General features: G+C 31.1%; 1 long non-coding RNA gene across 1 annotated transcript; it reads right to left on the bottom strand.

Moving 5' to 3' along the window:
• Window positions 1-7,983: 7,983 nt before the first annotated feature.
• Window positions 7,984-10,517, bottom strand: LOC136971041 (uncharacterized). Its single transcript, XR_010880090.1, has 2 exons — window positions 10,439-10,517; window positions 7,984-8,335 (listed from the first exon to the last, which is right to left on the bottom strand). It is a non-coding gene; the product is annotated as an uncharacterized lncRNA (long non-coding RNA).
• Window positions 10,518-11,442: the final 925 nt, after the last annotated feature.

Raw genomic sequence — 11,442 nt, forward strand, 5'->3', positions numbered from 1 at the left:
GCTGTAACAGTCATTTCATAAATAAAATAAAATTATTAATGATTTAATTGATAATATATTTTGGTCATTAACTTTATTTAAAAGTTGTTATAATTTTTAGAACAATTACCAAAAAAAACCGTTATCCGAAGGTAGGGTAGCAAGTTCGCTACAGACTAAGCCATTTCACTGTGCTGCCATAGTATAAAATCGACTAGTATATGAGCTGCGCTTAAAACTTTACAGCTTTTTTTTCTCGGAATCTTCTGGCTATGCGCTTTACAATTCTTCTGGGTGGACACCCTTAAGATATACTACTAACCTGCGAAGTTTCATCACGAACTGAATTTCCGAGGCCGTAAGATCCTCTTGTTAGAATTCATTCCTCATCCACACATTTCCAAGTATTCGAAAATATTTCCTTTCCACTCAAAATATGTATAAAGATTTACGGTTTTGTGAAAATTCTTGTTGAGTTTATGTGGTTGAAATAAATAAATAAATAAAATAAATAATATTTGTCGGTTTTGTTTACATGTTTATTGTATCTGATTGAATCTTGCCTTGGGCCGCGGGTTGGACACCACTGATATAAGAAATTGTGAAAGTTTGTAAGTAATGCACCAGTAATGTAAAGTTTACCACAGGATGAAAATACAATTTCAATTTTTTTTTTTTTTTTTTTAAATCTAGAAAAGCAAATATTTGAATAAATTTCCCAAATACCCATTCCACAAACTCTCTTACTGAACTCATCCTTGAATTAAATACTTGTTTCTCAGGTGTTAAACTAGCAACGCGGAATGGTGTAATGAAGTGTGGACACAAAGGATAACCAGAATTTCCATATAAAACAAAATGCGTCCCGATCTCAGAACAAGAAATCGCAGACATATGCTCTAACAAATCTTAACATTCTACTGTCATGACGTCTTTCTTCTAATGGTCATAATAAATTAGAAATCATACCATCAAATATAGCTGCTGATTGAAATTTCAAACAATGTATACGTTTATGGCAACTGAACACCACCCTTTAACGTGTTTTTGGTCGACGAATAGGACGTGCGGTTTTATCTATGAACCCCAACAATTTGTCAAAGGGACACCTTTTGATGTAATTACTTGGGTAAATAATTTTAATATTTATCTTGTTACTTTTATTTCGTCAATATTCAATAACAATTTGGAATGGTTATTGTAAATGATATTTAGTATATCATGTACAAATCGTGAAAGTTCACTTTTTGTTCTCTCCAACAAAACAGAAAGGATAAACTAATATTCGTAAAATATAGATAATGTAACAATTGAAAGTAAGCGTGATTCATTTTCACAAATAATTACAGCTGGAAGACGTAAAGCAGAATGCAGATGAAACAAGTCATCTCTTGAAAATCTGTTAAAATTATAAAATTTTATAAGAATTATTGTTATTATTATTTATTATTATTATTATTACTTTAATTTACAATCACTTATAAAAAATAAAACAAGCAATCAGAATATGTCATTTCATTTAAATTCATTTTTACTTTTGTCACAGGTATAGCTTTAATGATATGATATAATAAAATGGCTTTTTCATTACTTTTATACTCATACAACAAGACTAATACCTCATCAGTAGACTATATTTTATTACATTGTTATTGTTTTATTGCATATAGTATCTATGCCGAATTCCAAATAAATTAACATAGTTGTAAATTTATAATAATATACAAAAATGAAAAATGACATACGCAAACAGATACTATGTAGAATAAAGATGAGCGGACAGTTGAATGGGGCAGGCAGAGCAAGGAAAGAAAAACATTTCCCTTTCATTATAGGTAAGGGATAGATTTCAATGCACGTGTACGATTTTCCCTTAAATTATATGTTTTAACTTTTGAGTCAAGTAGATCAAATTAACGTTGTTCGATAATGCATATTTTATACATATTTTTAAAAATATTACTTTCCTACATATTTGAAGATTTCACAATTTTCAAACTAAAGAAGTGTTTTATAAACTTTATAGCTTGTTTGACTTAATATTAGTAGTATTTTGTAAATGATTCTATTTTACTTTTGATATTTGTGCAGTGAATCATTTTTGTGCGTACACTACAGTTGATGTGAGAAATATAATCTGTCGCCCAATTACAAATAAGCGCCCAAAATTCAAACATTGTAAATTCAACGTTTGTTTATTGCCCCACAAACATGTATTGCATTGCCATGAAAACCTTTAATTTATCAAATTGCCAGAATCCTTTGAATTAATTTGACAAAAGTGTTTGAAAAAGAAAAAAAGCAATGGATAAATTTCATAAGTAGTTTCGTCGCAAAAACGATCGAAGAGGTTGCACCAACGAACAGAAGTATTTTACTACAACGTACGGTGTGACAGAAAATACGACTCATTGTGCAAAATAGACACAACGAATCGTACAGTTTAGCAGAATTATTCTGCGTAATTACGGACAGATTAGTACCTTAATCTCGCATTCTCGCAATATATATATATGAGAGTGTATATATGCTGTCTCTCTCTTCCTCTATATATATATATATATATGTATTATACTAGGTATATTATTCTGGCTAGTTTTAGCTTCGGGCAGTAATGGGATAAGATATTCATATATGATGACTGGGTGAAAGTGAAATACAAATTAAATGACCGATATATTGAGTATAATGGTAATACAAATGTTCATATTGCAACTTTTATCACAAGCTCTACAGCAATTAGATTATATAAAATGCTTGTTATATTAAATGATAAAGCACTATATTCCAATACTGTTAGTTGTAAAATAAAAACATGCTAGGAAAATGGACAGATGAATTAGGACAAGATGTATACTGGTATATGACTACATCAATACATTGAGAAAGTAATAATTATAGATACATAGTAAACGTCGAGAGAATGAAAAGTATCAAAGAATTTGTAAATGTGCGAAAGTATTAATACTTTCGCACATTTACAAATTTGATGATAGAGGAGATAGTACTGTACTTTAAAAATAAAACTGCATTTTATTAAAAAACATTTTTATTTTTATCTTAATATATTGAAGCTACTTTCAATAATGCGTTCGATTAATTTGAGATAGCTAACTGGATTACCTAACAAATCCAGTCATGGTATTTTAAACATAAAACTAGCTGACCCGGCAAACGTTGTTTTGCCATATAAATTATTTCTAGGTAATTTCTAACTGACCCGGCCACGCGTTGTTGTGGCCAGTGGCGTAGTGTAGTGGGGGCGGCAGGGGCGGCCCGCCCCGGGCGGAACTTTTAGGGGGCGGCAAAATTTCACAATAAATAATAATAATATCTTGTAAAAATTTTTGTAATAAATGTGATTATTATGTTGTAAAACATATATACATGATTTTTTTATTTGTAACATGTACAATACACAATAATGATGATTGTTCTTGCCGAAAAGTTCTTTAGAATTACTGTATATTTTAGTCTTTTAAATTGAGATACCTAAATAAGGGGGACGGCGAAATTTTCCTCCGCCCCGGGCGGCTGACACCCACGCTACGCCACTGGTTGTGGCTCAAAATGTATCTATTATAAATGTATAACACTTCCCCCGTAGGGGGAATTTCAAAAAATCCCTTCTTAGTGTACATTCTCTTGACGTACCCTATTAAAACGCAATCAAAAACGCATCTAAAATAGTATAATAAAAGCCGAGTTCTTCACAGTAAGCCTTAATCCCGTCACTTTTCCCGCTGGGGAATATCGAAAAATCCTTTTTTAGTGTATATTCTGTTGACGTAACCTATTAAAATGCAATTAAAAACGCAAAAAACCGCATGTAAAATAGTATAATAGAAGCCGAGTTCTTCACAGTAAGCCTTAATCCTGTCCCTCTTCCCGCTTGGGAATATCGAAAAATCCCTTTTTAGTGTATATTCTGTTGACGTAGCCTATTAAAACGCAATTAAAAACGCAAAAAACCGCATGTAAAATAGAATAAATAGAAGCCGAGTTCTTCACAGTAAGCCTTAATCCTGTCCCTCTTCCCGCTTGGGAATATCGAAAAATCCCTTTTTAGTGTATATTCTGTTGATGTAACCTATTAAAACGCAATTAAAAACGCAAAAAACCGCATGTAAAATAGAATAAATAGAAGCCGAGTTCTTCACGGTAAGCCTTAATCCCGTCCATCTCCCCCCAGTATGGAGAATTTCGACATGTATATTATATAGAAACACGTGCGTATTCGAATGCAACGCTGTGTCAAAATTTCAAAGGAATCGGTAGGAACAAACGAACGTTATATTTTATTTATATAGATAGATAGAAAATGATCTGCTTCAGTCCATTCTCACAGAAAAGCATAATGCCTCACAGAAAAGCAAACTTAGGTCGTCGGAAGTTAGCGCCATCTGTTGGACATAAAAGCCTTAATCCATATATAAATATATTTTTGAAAGGGGGGAAATGGTGTAGGGGTATGAAAAATAGATAGTAGCCGATTCTCAGACCTACTGAATATGCATATAAAATTTGGTAAAAGATCGGTAATAGCCGTTTCGGAGGAGTACGGTAACTAACATTTGACACAGAGAATTTTTATATTTATCTTAATATATTGAAGCTACTTTCAATAATGCGTTCGATTAATTTGAGATAGCTAACTGGATTACCTAACAAATCCACATCAAAATACTGCTTAATCTAAATTACTACAGCTTAAATAAATTTATATAATTAATAAAAATAAGAATTATTAAAAAAAAAGAAAAACGTTATCTCATTGATCTGAAATTAAACTGATGTATCATTATTAACAGATTAATCAGCATTTTACATAATTTAGAATAGAATGTTTAATACAGAAATATTTAATAAACAAGATTTCTGGTCTATAAAATTAAATTGTCGAGAAGACTTATGGAAAGATTTCTGATTAGTCGAATTTATTGAAAAAAATCTTATTTTTGAATGAAATTATATCATTTTATGTAATATTACGTATGAAATCATTTTGGAAAAATTAAATATAACCATTCATTGGTATTACATAAATCTTTATATATATATTACAGTAAAAACCCGTTTTTAGTTAAAACGCGTTTTAACTAGTTAAAATTAGTTTTTACTGGATGTCATTGTTATAACTAGAATTTACTGCTAGTCAAAAATGAATTTGAGTTAAAACTAGTTTTAACTAGACAAAACGGGTTTTAACAAAATGGCTTAGTAAAAACTGTTTCGACCAAGGTCATTCAGCATTCAGTTCCTATAGTGTATGATAAATTTCGTATCGTTTTAACACTTTTCCCCCAACATCTTGTTTACGTTTATTTTGTGATCCTCCTAAGGCAATATAGATCAGTCAGGCGATATTATTTTAAAAGTTCACCAAAAATCAAATTATCATTATATCTATATGAAAAAAATCACTTACATTTATTAATATCTTTAGTTTTAAATACAATATTTTTCAATGCATTTTATTAGAAAAATGTACAAGAAAAAAACTAAAATATATATCAGAACTGACACATAATCTTGATAATTTGTAACATTTTGTGAAAATTAACATTGTCTACTTACATAATTGTTTGCTGGCACTGAGTCAGAAAGACGTAGAATATTGTTATGTACAATTCGATATAACACTTATGCATGTATGTTTATTCGTTGTGAAATTATCGCACATTATATCAAACATTTGTTTGAAATCAAAATTTTATACTGCTATCAACTAATATAATGAATTATTATACTTTATTCACTTCGTATCGAACGAGATTATATCTGTTGTTAATAAATTTTACAAAAATCGATATTTACCAAAGTAACGATGAATCGGTACCCTCGAAGTTTTGCTTAAAAAGCCAGGGTACCGATCGATCGGTGCCTTCAGGGACAAAGGGTTAATTAATGTTCATAACACAGATGTGCGACCAATATTTTCAATAAATATCGTATTAAATAATACAAATGTTTTCATCCCAATCATCACTTTATTTATTTCTTCCAAACATATTTATGTAGCTAAAATTAGTTTTAAATAATGTTAAAAGTTGAAACTAGTTTTATCTAAAATCAAAACATGTACAGCAGTAAATTCTACTTTTAACTAGACAAAACGGGTTTTAACAATGACATCTAGTATAAACTAGTTTCAACTTGTTAAAAGGCGTTTTAACTAAAAACGGGTGTTTACTGCTGTAACATGTTTTATTTAGATATACTAGTTATATATATATATATATATATATATATATATATATTTGAACAATATTTGTATTTTGTTTATATAAAATACTTTATGCTCAAACTAGCCTCAAAATGGAATAGCCTTACTTTACAGTCTAAATATATAAAAACAATTTTATAAAATTGAGAGATTAAATTAATATTTTATGTTTTCGATTTGATCTTAATAAATCTAATACTAATGTAAGTTAATAATAACTTTGACTTAATTATGATAATGCCATCCTTCTTGGCAATATGACTGTAAGGTTTCGTTTATGTGGTTGGCTACTTTACTTTATTAATTTTTATGAACATTATCAATTGTTAAAAAATTAACTTACGTAGAGAAATTAATGCAGTTATCATTTTCATTGCAGTTATATGACAATTTTGCGTCCATTTACAAACTTTCGTCTGCAGATCTGCCATTAGAGTTCAAACTGAAGGTAAGCATACACTCTGTTCACAAGTATTCTGGGCTGAGTTTAGTACACTTCTCATCTAAATAAGTTTGACTAGGAATATAATTTATGGAAACATACTGCAAATTTTTATAGCTAGAACATCATACGTCTTGGCGTAAAATAACGGTGTGATATATTAATTATAAGACATTAAATTTTTACAAGGTCGAAATTGTTAGTGATATAGGTTTATATAATTAATGATTTAGTCCAAAATCACATCTCCATAAAAATGTAGTAATTAGCACAATTATATCAGAAAGAATAATATTTTGAAAGAAAACTAGAGAACCATAATTATAGTAAGATCTGATAAAAATGTAAAAGTGTTAAAACCTTTTGAAGAAATTCAACGCTATTGTGTATTTTAGTTTAAAAACAATTCGCTGTAATATATATTTTATACATAAACTAATTTTTAATAATTGGTATTAATAAGTAAAAAACAACTGTCTATGTAGAAATACGTAAAATTAATCATAAATTTATAAAATGACTGTATTTCCATTTAGATGAACGACTTTATGAAAAGATTTGGTAAAATTCCTTTAGCTTTCTCTGTTGGTGGTTTCTTCTATATAAAAGAAGACTTTTTATCAAGGTATTTTAAAACTTTACTGAATGTTTTGGCTGTTTGATAGCAATGATGAATTCTTAATTCTTTACAGATGGTCAGCGGTTTATATTCTATATTTTCCACCATCATCGATTTAACGGGAGTGATGGAAAAAGAAAATAATTGTTCAGAAGTTTTTACTAAAATTGGACACCAAAACCACACTTCTATGTTGTAAATCTGAAATTAGATAGTGTTAACAACAGAATAATTTCAATTTGTTTTTGTCCAGACCATCAACTGCAACGTAAGATTATTTATTGTGCTATCGTCACAACATCGAGTTGCAATTTTTAACATATTGATAATATATTTAATTTACAATATATGCTATCCACCTGAATTTAGTAGTGGCTTACCCCTGTACTGTACATTATACTTTTTTGTTGGCAAATGAATCGTGCTCGTCATCTATCTCAGTGGTGCGCAAACTTTTTTCGACTGCGACCCCTTTTGTAGAAAGAAAATTTTTGGCGACCCCTAGAGATAAATGTTCACAAATACGATGTATATTTCGCGCATTTCTTTCGTTTCATCGAATAAAAACATCATCATATCTGACTCATATTAATTTTATTTATAATTTTAAGAAAATACTTTTTGTATAACATAAACATCAGTAAATTGCCCTTTAATGAGATGTATGTGGCTGCAAGTTTCTAATTATCTCATCGATGTTTGGATGTATGTTGCTAATTGCAATTCGCATATCATCTTCAGGGTTTAAACGCGAGCGGTATTTAGTTTTTATTGAAACTAGTTTGCTAAATCCAGTTTCACATAAATACGTTGATGCAAATTGTATTAAAACCCTGATGGCATTCTTGCATAAAACGGGATATTGCTTTTCCACGGATAGCCAAAATTTTTGGCAAGGCTGAGTCTTAAATTGATTTCGAAGAGTATAATCACTAATTAAATCTATCAATTGCTCTTTCTCACTAATTTGAAGAGTTGAACTGCATATGTCGTAGGAAAATGGATCACGAATCCAACCAAGATCGTTTTCAGGAAAATCCTTGAATCTTCTCGAAAAATTTTCCTTTAACTTTTCACTGTGATTGGAAATGATGTTTTTAAATGTAAATATATCTATATTATTTTCCTTGATAAAATCGTTAAAGCAAGGGAACATGTCGGTGTTGTTTTTATTCAGTTCAGTTTGCCAGAGACTAAGCTTATTCTTAAAAGCTTGAATTTTACTGGCTGAAGTTATGATAGTTAAATTCTCACCCTGCAAGCTCAAATTTAAGTCGTTAAGTTTTTCGAAAATATCAACTAAATAGCTCAGCTTCCCTAGCCAAACTTCATTGATATAATAACTTGCCAATCTATGTTTCTTTTCGATTAAAAACATGTACACTTCATTTCTCAAATCAAATATCCGTCGTAGTATTTTCCCACGTGAAAGCCATCTGACTTCGGTGTGTAACAGTAACTCTCATACGTTGAGCCCATCTCATTGCAAAGTATTGAAAAGAGACGGCTGTTGAGGCTGTTGCATTTAATGTAGTTAATTGAACTAACAGCGTCTTGTAATATGTTGTGCAACTCTTCATCCATATCTTTTGCAACAAGAGCTTGCCGATGAATCATACAGTGATTAAATACCATATGAGGCGCCACTTTCTGAATTAAGCCTCTGAGCCCTTTATTCGAACCTGTTAATGCTGCAGCACCATCAGTACAAACCGCAACACAGTTTGCCCAGGTAAGGGACTTTGCTTCAAAATATTCATTTATTACTTCGAATATTTTTTCTCCAGTTGTTTTTCCTTCCAAACTTTTGCAACATAAAAACGTTTCTGTTATATCTTCATTAAAAATAAACCTAACGTAAATAATTAGTTGTGACATTTTAGTAATATCGGTAGTCTCGTCCAGTTGTAAAGCAAATACAGATGAATTTTGTATGCGTTTTATGACTTCTGACTCGATATTTCGTGACATTTCGGAAATCCGCCGAGACACGGTATCTCTTGATAATGGTATTGTTTTTAGTTCATTTCCGTATTTATCGCCATGCATAATTGATGTCATCTTGGTTGCTGCAGGAAGGATAAGGGATTCTCCAATTGTATGGGGTTTCATTGTTTTTCCTATTAGATAAGAAACTTCTAAAGAAGCTCGTAATGCTTTCTGAGGTATTGTTGTAAATTTCTTTAAATGTGCACTTTGAATTTTCAGATTTTCAGCTCGTCTTTGAAAAAAATCGGCATGTTTATTTTGAAGTTCTTTATGTTTAGTTTCCAGGTGCCTTTTTAATTTACCTGGTTTCATGCTCTCATTTGCTAATTTTTCGTTGCAAATGACACATATCGGGCGTTCTTCATCACCAACAACACAAAATGTAAAACCATACTTAATAAAATCCTCATTGTATTTTCTTATTTTTTTAGATTGGGCATTTAGTTCAGTATTTTGCGACTCCTCATCAGTATTTGTTCGTTTGTTAGCTGAAGATGTACCTGGTGTGCGTATTACCCATTTATCCATTATGAAGATAGGGGTTAAATTTTTTTAACTAAAACAAATAATATATTTTTTTTATCATTTTTTTCGAGAAATTCAATAAAATTAACAGAGATCTTTCTCTAATGATAGTACATACCTGATAACAAAGAGTAGTAAAGCCCGATAAAAATATACAAAATCATAATTACACAACGTCACATGAAAAAACTCGAGGTGAAACTAAAACAATTGCAGGCCAACTGCTACATGCTACAACTTGACATGGAAACGCGCAGTAAAACATTCAACGTTAATTTTTGGTCGTTTGGTTGGCCTTTGAGGATTGTGGCTTTTTCCTTTGTTTGGCTTGGTATGCTTAATGCTTCACTTATCTTATCTCTTCTTTTATGGCTTGGTTGGCCTTGGCTTGGTACGCATGTCTACAAGATGACTACCACAGCTCTTGATTACCACTCCATCTCGTACGGCGCGCATGCTCAGTGCGCACCGTTCGACACAGTACGTATAACATCAATACGTCGGACAAATAGGCGCTTTTTAGTAAAACTGGCGAATTACCGCGAAGAGGGCGCCATCTACCGGAGTAAAAACTTGCGTCTTTACACTTTACATACATTACGCATTACGGTCAAAGAAAGAGCGGACGGCATGAAATTGCAATTAAACAGTGAGTGACGGCGCTTCACTCTTTATATGTACACTGTATTGTATGCAGCATGCAGGCATAATGCATTTCATAAAAATTTGGCGACCCCCAAAAAACTTCTGGCGACTCCCACAGAAGTCGCGACTCCCAGTTTGCGCACCACTGATCTATCTAACCCTTTCGAAGAAAAATATTTTCATATATAGTGAATTGGTGCCTCCTGCCCCTAATGTTCTGAAATCTGGTCTTAAATTTTATTTATGTAACACTATTCTCGAGATTAAGAATAGACATCAAACACACACAAACGGTGAGAATTTATAAATTTAATTTTTTTTTTTTTTAATTGCACGTGAATAATCACACTTTCCAACACTGTTGTTTGCTCGATAATGCCTATAGTACCTTTGTTTGATTAAAATAATTTGTTTTCGTATAGAAATAAAAATATAAGAAATGTATAAATATATAAAAATAAAACTAAAAAAGCACTGCAGCACTTCACGAAGATTTATCCAAGGAAGAGAGTGTATATCCAACACCAGTTATTCCATACTTTCAGTTTGCACAAGATCAATACCATAGACAAACAGTGGGAAAAGCAGATTTTAAAATAAATGGCAAGAAAATGTCATATATAGATTAATATTCACCTTTAAATTATATTTTAACACTTAATAAATAACTAAAAATAATTCTGTGTGTACCGTCCTTGTAATCCAAATAATGATTCTGGTAGACGATCATACAACAATTGTTAGGAAAATTTTCGTTTATTTAATCAAATGCATTTCGGGTTGGTTTATCTCCCAACCCCTCTTCAGTGATATCATATGTTGGTGCATTTTTAAAAATATTTTTCTATATTTTAACACAAAGGTGTATTACATTCTATTTGCAGTGAAAGTGCATTGTTCCTAATGAGGGTGAAGCTGAGTAAAAACTCAAAAGGCAGGCAGGCGTTTATCCGGTCTTGACCGTGTTACAGTTTACTGACAAGTGCTGTAATGTTATCTAATGCATTCTTGGCACTC

The sequence above is a fragment of the Centruroides vittatus genome, unplaced genomic scaffold, assembly GCF_030686945.1.
Source record: "Centruroides vittatus isolate TY-2023 unplaced genomic scaffold, ASM3068694v2 contig_2287, whole genome shotgun sequence".
Lineage (NCBI taxonomy): Eukaryota > Metazoa > Arthropoda > Arachnida > Scorpiones > Buthidae > Centruroides > Centruroides vittatus.